At 35.7% G+C, this 11,881-nt stretch overlaps 1 pseudogene; it reads left to right on the forward strand.

The window, feature by feature from the left end:
• Nucleotides 1-546: 546 nt before the first annotated feature.
• Nucleotides 547-866, forward strand: LOC113882604 (annotated as a pseudogene).
• The last annotated feature ends 11,015 nt before the right edge of the window (nucleotides 867-11,881 follow it).

Consider the following 11,881-nt stretch of genomic DNA (forward strand, 5'->3'; position numbering starts at 1 on the left):
TACAGTCAAAAAGGGGAATAGCAGGTTAAACTCAGTAATAAAGATTTGATTTTGTTGCCCTTTTATTTCTCACAAACATCACCAGCACCTGGTGAGCTGCTTTGTTATCAGTTAGATATCTTAGAGTGTATACTGTCTCCTTCAGGCAACCAGCCACGTTGCTATCACAGAACCGTGGCAATGGAAGAGATCAGTGACAGATGTGTGACATCTTCTACTCTAGTACCACAACTCATGGCATGGCTGTCTGCTCTTGTCCTTCCCCTGCTCCAAATCCCACCACTTAGGAAACAGCTCACTCCATATTTCCTATAGAGACTCCTCCACCACTGACCCAAGGCTGTGGCTTGCCCTATAGTCCTATCCTCTGCTTTCCTCCTTTCAGAAAGGATCTCACACGGTTTCCACTTCCCTAAGAATATTACACTAATTTTAATATGTTTTGAATTCATTTTTATTTTTATTGATCTCTTCAACTATTTCTACAGATGAAGCATGGGGAAGAGATTCTGCAGGATAAACATAGCATGATATATTGAAATGAAAATGCTCTACTGTTCTCTGGGTTCAGACCTGGCAAAATGCATTAAGAAAGTTGGATTATGGGCAAATACAAGACCTGTTATAATACCTCTCTTGGGAAAATGGTGAAGAAAATTGAAATCAGATAGCACGCCAAGTACGCTTGCTTCTTCTGTGATAAAACGAAGATGAAGAGATGAGGTATGGGCATTTGGCACTGTGGTTCCTGCATGAAAACAGTAGCTGGAGGTGCCTGGACCTACAGCACCACTTCTGTAGGCACTTTGAAGCCTGCCATCAAAAGACTGAAGGAACCGAGGACCAGTAGAAGTGCCATCATTTGATAATGTTGCTAGCCTATAATAAATGGGTTAATTTATGTAACAACAAAAAATTCTCCCCAGGCTAGAATGATTTCAATAGGTGACAGTAATAAAAGAGCACACCTGGGAAGTATGGCCCTTGAGAGTTGTTTTTTCTTTTTTTATTCATTTTAATTGGAGGCTAATTACAATATTGTCCTGGTTTTTGCCATACATTGAGATGCATCAGTCTTGGTTGTACGTGTGTCCCCCATCCTGAACCCCCTCCTACCTTCTTCCCCACCTCATCCCTCTGGGTTGTCCCAGAGCACCAGCTTTGAGTGCCCTGCTTCATGCATCAAACTTGCACTGGTCATCTGTTTTACATATGGTAATATACATGTTTCAATGCTATTCTCTCATATCATCCCACCCTCGCCTTTTCTACATAGTCAAAAAGTCTGTTCTTTATGTCTGTGTCTCTTTTGCTGTCTTGTATATAGGGTTGTTGTTACTGTCTTTCTAAATTCCATATATATGTGCTAATATACTGCATTGGTGTTTCTCTTTCTGGATTAAATAATAATACAGTGAGAGACTCTGAAAAGCAAGGGCCAATAAGTGGAATTAAAGCATCAAGGGAATGGAAAGAAAACACTGAGGGGAAAGGAAGAATGGAGAAGGCAGGGAACTTAGACTAGTAGTAATTTTTCTGACCAAAGCCCTTTCTTGTCCCTGAATGTAAAAAAAAAAAAAAAGTTAGTATGGCAACTTGGCAAAATCTTTGAGTTTTTGTAAATCTATTGACAATTTCACTACATATGAAAATGATGTTCCAGTCTGAGGATGTGGAGATTGATAAATATTGGTTATTCATTAGCAGAAAGACTGGTTAGGAAAAAATGAGATAAATAATCAAAACTTGGACTGTCTGGTCTAAAGAAAGGTGGTATTTCTTGATCCACATCTTTCTCAGCTAGAATTGAATGGACTCTCAGACATTAAAATTTAATTCCCAGATAACAATTAAGTAGTGAATGATGAGTTTTTACTGTCTTCAAGGCGCTAAGTCAGGCACGTTTAAGGATAAAATGAACAAATTGTAGGTCCGGTATATTCAAGAAGCTTATAAAACAAACACAAAACCAAAAGAAGCTTTTAGGCTTGTAGGTAAAAAATTGTTATGTGAATTAAAATATAGAATAAAGATAATAATTTTGATTGAGAAAGAGTTATGCCACTGTAGTTTAGAAAAGACAGAAATGTAATGTCTAAATAACTTAGAAGTGAAACTTTTTGAGAAGAAATACCTTAAATAAAGGTAAAATTCAAGGAAAGCATTGGGTGTATTTGAAGCACAAGAGTTTACTTATTCAAACACAGAACTCTTTAAAGAACACTGTGTGCTAGATTTTAATGCAGTTCAGGACCATTTCATGTAGATTCTGAAATATCAGTCTGAGTACTCCTTGTCCAGTCTCTGGGAAGTTTCCAGTCTAAATCTCGGGATCCTTTTAATGAGGACAGTGAATCTGTGGATCGAATATTGACCCCCTCCTCCACACCTCTACTCTACTTCTGCCCATGCAAGGTGAAGGGTTAAGGTGAGCATCAATCAGCTGATGCATTAATTCTACCCAACAGATATCTGGAGTTCTAACTTTTACTCTGCTAAGGAAAGGGGAGTGAAAGGATGGAAGCAGAAGTTGTCTTCTCAATACTTATGGTGGGAAGAAAGTTCCTAGCATGCGAGTTGTAAGAATGAAAGTTTGGGAGAACATGTTGCCTCTTCAGCAGTGAACTCTAGTGCTACAGTGCATGCAAGAGCTTTGATGGTGAGAGAAAGAGAGAGTACAGTAGCTGGTGGTTGTAGCAGAATAGGATACATATTTTTTTAATATTTTTTATCATATGTTAAAAATAGGCAGGCCAATAAATTAAGAAAAATGGCATAATTGAAGAGCCATGCAAATATTTAGATTTAAAAGAGAGAATTTAAGACTCCATGAGAGAATAAGACCCAATGTCTGCAGCAGTGCATAAACCCTTGTGGCCCCAAGAATGGTAGGAGCCCTTGTTCTCTTTCTCAGCAAGCCCCACTGCACAATAGATACTTTGCAACATCTCTAAGCACACCCAGGAATCAGTTTCTTCTATGTGCAAAACCTTCAGTCACTCCCACACATCAGCCTTCTCACATGCTTCTGTGAAACTGATCCAAGGACATGGTCTTGGCACCAAAGTTAAATTCACCAGAAACTATGATTTACAATGTAAAATGACTCAAGCCTAAAGTGAAACACTTTTAACTTTTGTCTTTGAAAGCACTTTAAAAATTAAGCCCAATTAACTATATACACATTTTAGGTTTTTTTAAGTGATAACAAGTATATAAAGATATGTTTGTTAAATATGAACATAATTGGGAACATAATCATCTTCATAGATATGTAAGAATTTTAAAGCAGAAGCTACATTTGTTATATTCTACTAAGGGTCTAGTTCAAGTCCCTCAGACACAAATGAGAAGATTGGGGTCTGGAAAGTAACAGGATATTTGTCAGTTTGTTTGTTTGCCTACTCCCAAGCTCTATAGGATACAATTTTGCACATTGGAGGAGGAAACAAGGCAGAACATACCAGACCAGTTAACTATTTAAGCATTTCTGATCATAATTCCCATGTAGTCTATAAATTTACTATAATTAGAATTGCTTTCTAGAGATAAAAGAAGCATTTCAATAGCATACAACTGTGTGGGAAACTTGTCTACTGCTTAATATTCAAATAAATAAAATGAGATTCATCAAATGCCAAAACGTATGGTCTTGTGAGAACCTTGAGAAACTGTAGCCTCTACTCAGAGTAAATTGTTATTTCAAACTAAATTATGAGTTTTATACATTTTATCCTCCCCGCAACTTTGTGGAGTAGATGCTATTAGTATCTTCAGGTAACAGATGAGGAAACAATGGCCTGAGATGAGGTACTATGTAAACTCATGGATCTAATAGATCGTAGAAATGGAACTTGAAGCCAGACTCTTAGATCCCAGAAGCTATACTTTACACCCAAGTGCCACACAGCCTCCAAAATCAATTAAAACCTTGAATGAAAATTCTTGACTGAGGGCCATCTGATGCTGAGAACACAAGAGTTCTGAGGCTGGATAATAAGACAGAAGATGGAGGACTGCAGTCCAAAATAAATGTTTCCTTAATAAAATTCCCAAAGTCTCTCTCTCATCCATCAACCACAGTCATGGAAAAGCTTATCTATAGAGCAGGATGCCATCAGTTCAATTAGTCCAGGGCTTACTCTGTATCTTCAGTGATAGATGATTCATGTAAACTAGGACAATTCCTGTGAAGGGCAAGCAAACTGCACAAGAACAGGGTTAGTCAAAGAAGCACAGCCACGACTGAACTTAAAATAAGCAGAGCACAGTTGCCATGGACTGAACGTGACTCCTCCAAATTCATATGTTGAAACTTTAACTCCCAATATGATGATATTAGGATGTGGGTCCTGTAGGTGGCAATGAAATGGCAACCCACTCCAGTACTCTTGCTTGGAAATTTCCATGGATGGAGGAACCTGGTAGGCTACAGTCCATGGGGTTGCAAAGAGTCGGGCATGACTGAGCAACTTCACTTTCTTTCACTTTGAGGTTGAAGCCACCATAACGAGAGTAGCACTCATAAGAAGAAGTGATATCAGAGCTTCCTCTCTTCACTCTGTGAAGATACAGCAAGATGGTGAGCATCATTAGAAGGAAAGAAGGTCCTAATCAGAGCCGGATCTGCTGCCTTCTTGATCTTTGACTTCTCAGCCTCAAGAACTTTGAACATTAAACATATGTCAACTAAGCCATTCAGTGTATGGTATTTTTAACACCAGTCAAGCTGAATAAGACAGTGGTCTAATTTCCAAGGAGTCAAACAAAATGAACATAGTTGAGGGTTTATTGATGTCATGAAAAAATTGCTTAGGCTCCTCATCTGTAATATATGAATAATTACAGATATCGCAGAATGTTTTATAAAGATTAAATGAGATATAGTTCTTAAAACATTCAACTTATCATCTGCCTGAGGCTGTGCCCAGAGATCTTTTTTGAATTCTTGCCCTCAATGTGTTTTTATTTGTTTGTTTGTTTTTATGTGAGGCTCCCATTCCAGTTTCTTGGATACGTGTTAAGGGCAAAGGGACTTATGGTCACTGAAATCTGAGGATAATATGGGAAGGAATGTGAGCCTGAGTTGGCTTGGCATATCCTAGACGCAGCCTTGGAAAGTCATTTGGCAGGAGGAACTGCAAGTTTTACACTTAGAGAAGCCAAGAAGAAAATAGAGACGGAAGTGAAGGAGTCAATGTTACATGTGACCATATGAGAGGAAGAGGAAAGCTGAGATCACAGGAAATACAGCAGGCAGTAGTTTGTTAAATATGAAAAGTGGCTAATTTTAGTTAGAAACTTTCTTTGGCTGCAACTGCGTTCGTCTGAAACTGGTTGTTGACTCAAAGTCAGACGTCTGTACTGTTAAAATTATTCATGATATGAGAAAAAAAATTGCCCATGTCTCCTGCCTATATACATATGTATGGAGGGATGTAGGTTGTTTTAAGTACAATAGGACAGCCACGGCTAGAGCTTTCCTCGTAGAGATCTGCCATAGCCACCTACTGCTGCGTCATCTTGTAATAACATAACCGGTGAAAAAATAACAACCAAAATACCGACTTGATCTCCCAGGACATTGCTTTAAATGGTAAAGTATAGGAAGGGACTGACTTACAAAGTCTAGTGTCATCCACCCCTCTACATAGGGATTCTTCCTTATTCTAGAAAGTGCTTGTAACAAATAGCATAAGTAGAGGGCAGAGGGCCATGAGGGATCTGCAAGCAGAGGTGTGATTCTGTTGAAAAGCAGGTTGAAGAAAACACTAAGTGGAGAACTTCAGATATCAGAAAAGCTGCCACATACAATATTTAACCTTGTTTTTCCAGAAAGCCTGTAGAGAAGCTCATATACAAGTCAGATATTCTGTCAGCAAAATATATTTATAACAGACTACCCACTCAAGACTGAGTGGGTGTTCAGTATATGGTTAAATATTAAAAAGCAAATTCTGAAAACAGTATGTTTTACAATATTTTGTTTTATCAGAAGTTCCCGATGAAATGTATGTTCTACAAGCCACATGGAATCTTTGAGGGGACTCTTTGCTGTTAGCTAGGTCTCTTTTTTCCTAGGGAATTTATTTTTTCACAGTATCTCGTACATGTGTACTTCCTGTCCTTGTTTGTATAAATGAAAGCGTTTTGTTCAGTGTTAGACATCAACTGGATAGTGATCGGAAGAGCTCTTTTGATTAGTTCTGTAGGTCTATGTTAGCTGCCCCTGGTGATGACTTGGAGGGATGTCTGACATTCTTCCCCACACTAGTCTCCAAAAAGTCTTTGAGTTATGGCAATTAAATATGTCTCTGCTTTCAAAAAAAAAAAAAAGGACTGAGTGGGTGCTATCTGAATGCTAAGTCCCCTGTTATTTGAGATATTCAGTATTCAAATGTCTCCCAGATATGATCTCTTGACATATAAGCTATAGAATAATCCTTTCTTCCAATAAGGAAGCCCACAGTCCAGCATTTTGTAATGTAATGTAATGTGTCTGAAGGATGCCAGTGTTGTCCATGGTCATTGGACATTCTTAAGACCATTCTTCATGAAAAGGAAAACAAAAGCAAATTTAGTCATTGCTAAACTTTGCATGGTGCTACATGTAAAATAACTTCAGTTTTAAGGTCCAAAATAGAATTTCCCTTTTCAGTTTTAATGAAAAAAAAAAATGTAAATCCAACCACTACCCCATCAATTTCCTCTTCTTCATTCTCTGAAAGTAATCACTATTCTGGAAATCTCTCTAACACTACCACTATCTATATATAATCATGCATGCTTTTATAGTTTTCCTTCTTATGTGTATTTCCATAAACAAAATAAATTATTGTTTCATTTGGTTTAAAAATGTATTTAAATTTTCAACTGAAGTTACTCAATATTATGTTTTTCATGCTTATTCATGTTGAAACAAGTTGATATAAGTTTCCCACATACTCCTTCATTGTAAGAATAATGTTTGATATTCTGCTCTTGTAAGAGTGATAAGCAAAACAACACCCTTCTTCCCAGTCTTACATAGTCTCACAGCATTATGTTTCCATGAATCTCCTTTATTCCAAGACCAGACAGATGTTTTCTGGGGTAAGATACTCAGAAGTGGAATGGACATACCATAAAGTATGGGTAGTTTTGACTGTTTTCAATTTTATCCACATACTCTTCAAAATGGTGGTATCAAATTACACTGCAGAGGTATGACTGGACTTAAAATTTAAGTGGCTGGACTTGGAATTTGTAGTAATTTATATTCCTAATTTATGTTCACCAACACATATTTGTCTAATTTTGTTTATCTGGAAGGTCAGAAATTTTAAATTTCTTTTGATTTGAACCCCCCTTCTAAGTAGTAAAGTTAAGTATCTTTTCTGTTGCTCTTGTTTGCAGATAGTGTTTTTCTTCAAATTATTTGTTCAAATTTTTATTCATTTATAGAACACTTTATTAAGGGTTTGGAACATTTTTCTGTGTTCTAGGTATAGACAGCATCACATCACATCAATTCACTGGATAGTCATAGGAATAATCTGTTATTATTTTAATGGGACAAAGTATCAATATGTTCCTTTTCAATGTATAATTTTCATTTTATTTTAAATATTATCATATATTGATATCATAAAGATGTTCTAGATTTTCTTTTTATTTTAGTTTTTACATTTTGTATTTTAACCCATCTGAATTGAATTAAAGTTTTCAATTGGAAAGTCAGTGTTTACAACCCAGTTAATAACTTATCCACTATTTCCCAACTGTTTAACATTTCCCCACTGACTGGTAATGCCTCCTTTGTGGTATAACTAGTTTCCAATCTATAGGTGGTTATACTTTGGCACTCTCTGTTATTTTCTACTAATTGTCAACCAAACTCTTAATAACTATTGCTTTAGCTTAAGTCTTTGTGGATTAAGCTCCCATTATTTTGTTTTTAATTTTTCAATTGTTTCAATTGTTGTTTGTCCTTTCCGTTTATAAATACAGTCTACGATCAGCTTGTCTGATATCACTGGAAGAATATTTCAGAGTGTTAGAAACTGCATGCTACTTATGGATTAATTTATGGAAAATCTCCATCGCTGTCTTATTAAAATTTTCCAATATTGAACTTGGTATATCTCTCTTATAATATCATATTATTTTATTTTCTTTATTAACCTTTTAATTTTTTTTAATTTTTATATATCTCTTATTTGATTTAATTCTAAGTACTTTATAGAATCCTTTATAGATTATATCTTTTTAGAAACTAAAGTATCTAATCACCACTAACATATAGAAACACCACCATTTTTGTATATTCGTGTAATTTAGTTTGCATAATTATGCTGAAATATCTTATTAGTTATAGCAAATTACTTGTACATTCTCATTCCTTGATTATTGTATGCTAACAATGATAGCATCTATAAATAACAAATATGTTGTTTTGTCATCAATTACTTAAAATTTTTATTTTACAAATAATTCTCTTGTACTGGCTAAGTGATCCATTTAAATAAATAGAAACCTGGCATGTTTCAGTTATTTCCATCAACTCAAAAACCTCTTAATACAAATAATCTTTATTTATTTTCAGTCTGATGACCTACTAATTCCTCAGAGAATTATGTTTAATATCTCCAAATTTAATTTTGGATTTTCCTTATATTTCTGTCAGTCTTTGATCAACATATTTTGAAGCTGTTTTTCAGGATTGTAATATATTTCTTACGACCTGAAAGTCATAAAATTAATAGCCTTTTTTAACCCAACAATGTTGTTTTATTTTACTTTTACTATAAAATATTTCAATTAATATTAAGAAAGTTACATGAGATTTACTTTGGCCACTATTTACCAATTTATACCTTTGGATTCTTTTAATTTAAAACTGTTTCTTGCTTACTTATGTTTTACATTTCACTTATATAAATAGCGTGGGATTTCCTGGTGGGGTCAGACTGTTAAGAATCCGCGTGCAGTGCAGGAGACCTGGTTTCGACCCCTGGGTTGGAAAAATCCCCTTGAGAAAGGAATGGTTACCCACTGCGTTATTTTGGCCTGGAGAATTCCATGGACAGAAGAAGCTGGCAGGCTACAGTCCATGAGGTCGCAAAGAATCGAACATGACTGAACAACTTTCACTTCACTATATAAACAGCACAAAGAACGTTCTTCCCTGGGTTGTGGCAGGCAGGCTCTAGTTTCAACTTAGAAAGGCTCAGCTTTTATTTCTCACTTATCTCAGGCCCATGATATAGTTCCATCTTTCTGTAGGTAGATTAAAATTCAAGATCTGTGCTGCTACCGGCCTTCTTATCTTCACCTTTGTCTCTTAGCTTTGGGGAAGTGATTATTTCTCTTTCTTACAAACTCGGCCATTTGTTGAGGATCTTATGGTCATATTTTATTTCCTTTCACTTTATTGACATGCATGTAGTGGAAGGCTGTCAGCACTATTTTAGTCCACCATTTGCTAGAAACTGACAACTCCAGACCCAGTTCCATTTTCAACTCATTCATTGCCTTTTAAAAGCCTGCTTAAAACTCAACATTCAAAAGCCTAAGATTATGGCATCTGGTCCATCACTTCAAAGCAAATAAATGGGGAAAAAAATGGAAACAGTGGCAGATTTTAGTTTCTTGGACTCTAAAATCACTGTGGGCTATGAGCGCAGCCAGGAAATTAAAGACATTTGCTCCTCGGAAGAAAAGCTATGAAAAACCAGACAGCATATTAAAAAGCAGAGACATCAATTTGCGGACAAAGGTCTGTATACTCAAAGTAAGATTTTTCAGTAGTCTTATACAGACATGAGACTTGGAGCATAAAGAAGGCTGAGCACTGAAGAATTGATGCTTTTGAACTATGGTACTGGAGAAGACTCTTGAGAGTCCCTTGGAGACTCAAGGAGATCAAATCAGTCAATCTTAAAGGAAATCAACTCTGAATGTTCATTGGAAGGACTTATGCTGAAACTGAAGCTCCAGAACTCTGGCTGATGTGAAGAGCCGACTCACTGGAAAAGACCCTGATGCTGGGAAAGGTTGAAAGCAAAAGGAGAAGGGGGTAGCAAAGGATGAGATAGCTAGATAGAAACACCAACTCAATGGACATAAGTCTGAACAAACTCTAGAAAGTAGTGAAGGACAGGGAAGCCTGGCATGCTACAGTCCATGGGATCACAAAGAGTTGAACAGGACTTAGCAATTGAACACAATAATCTTTTAAATTATACTGACCATATATAATTAGATTTGTTGCCTGAAGATTAGTCATTGGATTAATTATAATATTTTATCTTATATTATATTATTACATATAATATTATATTTAAGGCTATTTTATGTTACAGCATTTTTTATATTTTAAAGCCTTTTTTCTTTTCCATACTCTACTTAATACTGGCAAAGTAGTTATTATCTGTTCTATTTTATGAAAGAAAGTAAGGAAACAAAAAGGTGGACTGACAAGATTCAGAAGGAAAGGCCTAGTTTCGAGATTCTTAGCGATAGATGCCCTCACCAGACAGCATAGCCAACATATTACACTCCACTTCATTTAAGATTGAACCATAAGTCTGTCTATTCCACAAAGCCTGGAGGGCCTGATGCAATGGGGTCGGGGGCTTACCTGGAAGCAAAAAAGAAAAATCTCAGCTCACTGGGATATCCCTCCCACTTTGAAGAAAAGTCATTGCATTTATAGCATAGTTAAAGATGAATATTAATTAAACTTAATTGATGTGATTTTAGCTATTTGGGATATTGTCAAAGAAAATGCATTTGTAAGGTATATAGACCTAACATAAAGTTTAATCCTGCTTTTAAACCTATTAAAAACTATTTTTTTTTCCATTCTAGTCCTTAGCTAGCATTAGAAAATACGTACTGTCAAGAATCAAATGTTTATCATTGGTGGCGCACTTTTAATTTTTTTAAGATTGTAGTTTGAATTATTTCCTGTTTCCACACCAATTTTTGTCTAACAGGAAAGGAATCAGTCACTAAGTCATTCCACTCATGCTGAGTACTCACTCTGTTCAGTTTCCTGGGCTAAATTTTGAGGGATATGTAAGATGAACAAAGCTTGATTTCTGCCTTCCAGTAAAATCTATCAACATGTTATATTACAGACATAATATATATATAAACATGTTATCACTTGAGTTTCTGGTTAAAAGTTTGCTTTAGGACAGATAAAGACAAAATATCAGGCATCTATTCAAAAGAATTTAGAATACTATCCAGGTGAAAATGAGCAGCTTTCTATGAGAGGTTGTAATTGAACTATTGTTCTCTTTCCTAAAATGAGGAGTAAATTGGTGATGCCCTAATATTAAATGAGTTCCTTCTCAAGGATACAGATGATTTTAATCATGGCTTGAGCTAAATTTAAGGTCTTTAAACTCCTGGTACAATACATCTACTAAGATGCTTGCTAATATATTAGAAAAGAATGAAATATATAAATAAATAAAAATTTCTCAGGAAACACGTACATTTGATTTAAGATGATACAATTTAACCATATTTCTGACTTTTCAGCACAGGCAGAAGAATCACCTTAAAATGCCTTTAGTGACAAAATATATAAATCATTGAAATTATACTCTAATTAAATTGGCTTAACAACCAGTATCCATCTTAATTGTGATATGAAGATGATGAGGTACATGGCCTCAATGACAGGTGTGTAACTGAGACTTTTCATCATGTGCTGGATCTGCACACGCCAGACCTGGATATCAGATTGTGTGCTTCTCTTCTCAGCTCCACATTCGATTATATCATGTTGAAATCAGCCATGGTGGGAATATTTACACCATGGAAATCAGTGAAAGCTATGATAGAGATTTGTCTTCTTTATTTATTTAGAACTGCTTGTTAAGCA

The sequence above is a fragment of the Bos indicus x Bos taurus genome, chromosome 24, assembly GCF_003369695.1.
Source record: "Bos indicus x Bos taurus breed Angus x Brahman F1 hybrid chromosome 24, Bos_hybrid_MaternalHap_v2.0, whole genome shotgun sequence".
In the NCBI taxonomy this organism is placed as follows: Eukaryota; Metazoa; Chordata; class Mammalia; order Artiodactyla; family Bovidae; genus Bos; species Bos indicus x Bos taurus.